The following is a 3,226-nucleotide window of genomic DNA, read 5'->3' on the forward strand; positions in this document are numbered from 1 at the left end:
GATTGTGATATTTTATACAAAAAGTATTGTTTTAAGTTGGTTTTCTACAATTTGCATAGGATTAGTGCCATAAAATGATGGTGAAAAGTGTATGCTTTTTGCACTTATCAAACTCCCGCCAACTTAAAACTTTGTTTGTCCCCAAACAAAAGGTTAAAAAACCACCACTTCGCTTTGGAAAAATTAGTTTTGTACAAGATCAAAACTTATGCATTATTCCTTTTAAGTTCCATGACATGTGTTTATGATTATGTGACTTTGACTCATAATGCTTCAAACTAAGAATTGAACACATCTTTTCAAAAACTCATTTAGCAATTCACTTATTAAAAATGTTATCAATCAAAGAGATGCATTTCACACACGATTCAAGAATGGAACCAAATGGGGTAAGTGTTTCACTCAAAACTCAACTTGTTTGGTTTGCAAGAATTTAATTTTGTTTTTCATCTCAACACTTACTTTGATTGCACAATTTTTTCAACTAAGGTCTTATTTAGGTTGTAATGAGGCTTGGCTATCAAAGGAAATTGGTTTTTCAAGATATTCAAAGATACTTTCAAAGTTAAAAGAGAGCAAAAAATAATTTTTCATTAAAAACCTATACCGCTTTCAAATTTTTTCCAATTTTCCTTCCCTCATTCTTTTTCTTGACCTTTTTGTGTAATTTCTCTTTAATTCTCTCAATCTCTTTTCACTCCTTTTTTATTTTGGATCTTTTTCTTTACGTTTTGATTTGTAAAAAGATTGAGAGTTTTTCCTTGAACACTTTGTTACTTGGCCAACCATTCCCCCCAACTTAATTTCTTCCATCAACCTTCCTTTTGAAAAATGCTCCCTTTTTACTTAGAAAAGTATAAGAGATTATTTTTGTTTTTGTTTTTCCTTTTGAGCATCAAGGGATAAATCAACAAAAGATGTTCTAGGCACAAGGTTGGTGAGTAGATCAAGGTTATTAAGGATAAAAGTTAATGACAAAGATTGTTGAATGAGCTTCCGCACTATGCTACCTACCAAAATTACTTCTCTGAATAATTGAGGGGGAGAAGATAAAGGGAAGAACAATGAAAGGGGGAGCAGTGCAATTTGAATAACAACTAAACCATTCAAACATCATATCATCAAACGTTTCATCTAGTATCACCTATCAAGTGGTATCACAAACAAGTGGTAATCTTGACCTATCTCCAAAGGGTAAGCAAGGTAAGCATATTAACAAGGTTACAAAATTATTTCTTAGTAAGCTCAAAATCGTACTTAAAACTGTCAACTTTCTGTCGTTAATCGATTAACTTCTCAGTATAATCGATTAAATGAGTTCCAATAGTTAAAGCTTTATGAAATAAATCATCTTAATCGATTAAACATTGTGATAATCTATTACCTGGGCTCAATTTGTTTAACTATTAATTCTTGTTGTTTTGTGGCTTACGTCTATATTTTTTAGTCAAGTACCTCATGGTTATGGTTGTACTTTAGTATTTTGTAACTATGTTGAACCTTGCTAATTATGTTAAATAGAATTTGTTTTTTGCGTGAATCATGAACATGTCTTAATTGTGTATTATAATTCAATGATTGAAATATTCATTAAAATGAAAATTGCCTACCAAAGTGCTAACAAGTGGTGATAATGGCACCTAACAAGTGTTGTGGTACTAAAAAGTGGCATACATATATGTTTAATCATTCCATGTCTAAACAGTTTACATAATGGATATGTCATGCAAAATCTGTCTATAGAGTCAAAAATCAATGCATTTGTTTAAGCTTATCAAACTGGTTATTGCTTCTGCTAATAATTACAGTTTTGTTTTTTAAATAAATTGATATATCTCTTCTGACTTTTGACTAGAATTGAATATTCGTATCTTTTTGATAATGTCAAAAGGGGGAGAAAAGTTGCCTGTTGTGTTTGATGTTATTTACAGGGGGAGAAAGGTTGCGTACCTAAGGGGGAGAAAAGTGCTTTCAAATTTGAAGTAACAACCATTATGCAAATGTACAACATCATCAAGCTAATTCATCAAATGTAACGTAAGATTTGATGTGGTGTTTGTCATCATCAAAAAGGGGGAGATTGAAAGTGCAAAGCATCAAGGATTGCATTAGCAACGTTTGCCTTTTTTTTTTATAAGGCTGGGTGAAACACCCATATATATTGAAGAAAGAAGAGGTTACATGTTCCTAAATCTATAATTAGGAAGAGACAACCTATTCCTATTGAACTCAAGCAAAAGGAAACTAGGCAAAGTATCCCACCATGTATACAATCTAGAACAAAGTATCCCACCAAGCTAATTTATCAGCACAAGTATTCCCTTCCCTATAAATATGAGATATTTTAAACTCCATGGATGAAACCTGCCTTTGACAGAGATGCCACTGATTGAGCAACTTCCAAGGGACACTGAATTTGCCATTAAACATGTCAACAACATTCATAGAGTCACACTCAAGCCAAACTTTGATCCAACCATGATTGTGAGCAATCTCAATTGCTAAAATAGCAGCCCTTAGCTCAGCATATAAAGAATCATTGATGCTTAGGTAAGAAGCAAAGGAGCCTAAGAAAGCACCCTGGCTGTCCCTGAAGATAGCACCACCTCCTGCATGGCCAGGAGCGCCATGAGCAGCCCCATCGGAGTTAATTTTGATCCAGCCAGGCAAGGGAGTGCACCAGAGGACCTCAGTGATGATGGGGTCAGCAGAGTAGTGAGGAGAAATATTGAGACTCCTTAATATACTGAAGTCATGATGAGAGCTATTGGCACACAACTTGGAGAGGTTTCCCGACAAAGATATGCCCATTTTTATTCTGGCTTTTGCCTTGGCCATGGTAGTCCAGGAATCCTGGAATCTGCACAGGTTCCTGCAATGCCAAATTGTGTTCACAGTGTGAACAATTGCAGCAGCAAGCACACTCTTGATTTGAGGACTCCAATGAAGATTGCAGGTAGACAAGATTGCAGCTAAAGAGGAGTTATCAATTTGAATGTGAAAAGAGCCACCAATCCAATGCCAAAGGTCAACTGAAAAGGGACAAAGGAGAAACAAATGATCAGATGTTTCACAGCTGAGTTTGCAGAGGTTGCATCTTGAAACCAGAGAGCACCCTCTCAGTTGTAGATTTTCATCCGTGGGCATTTTCCTATGGAACAACCTCCAAGTAGTGAAGGACTTGGATGGAGGAATTGAATCAGACCATATACTCCTACACCAGGAC

Source organism: Lupinus angustifolius, chromosome LG08, assembly GCF_001865875.1.
Source record: "Lupinus angustifolius cultivar Tanjil chromosome LG08, LupAngTanjil_v1.0, whole genome shotgun sequence".
Lineage (NCBI taxonomy): Eukaryota > Viridiplantae > Streptophyta > Magnoliopsida > Fabales > Fabaceae > Lupinus > Lupinus angustifolius.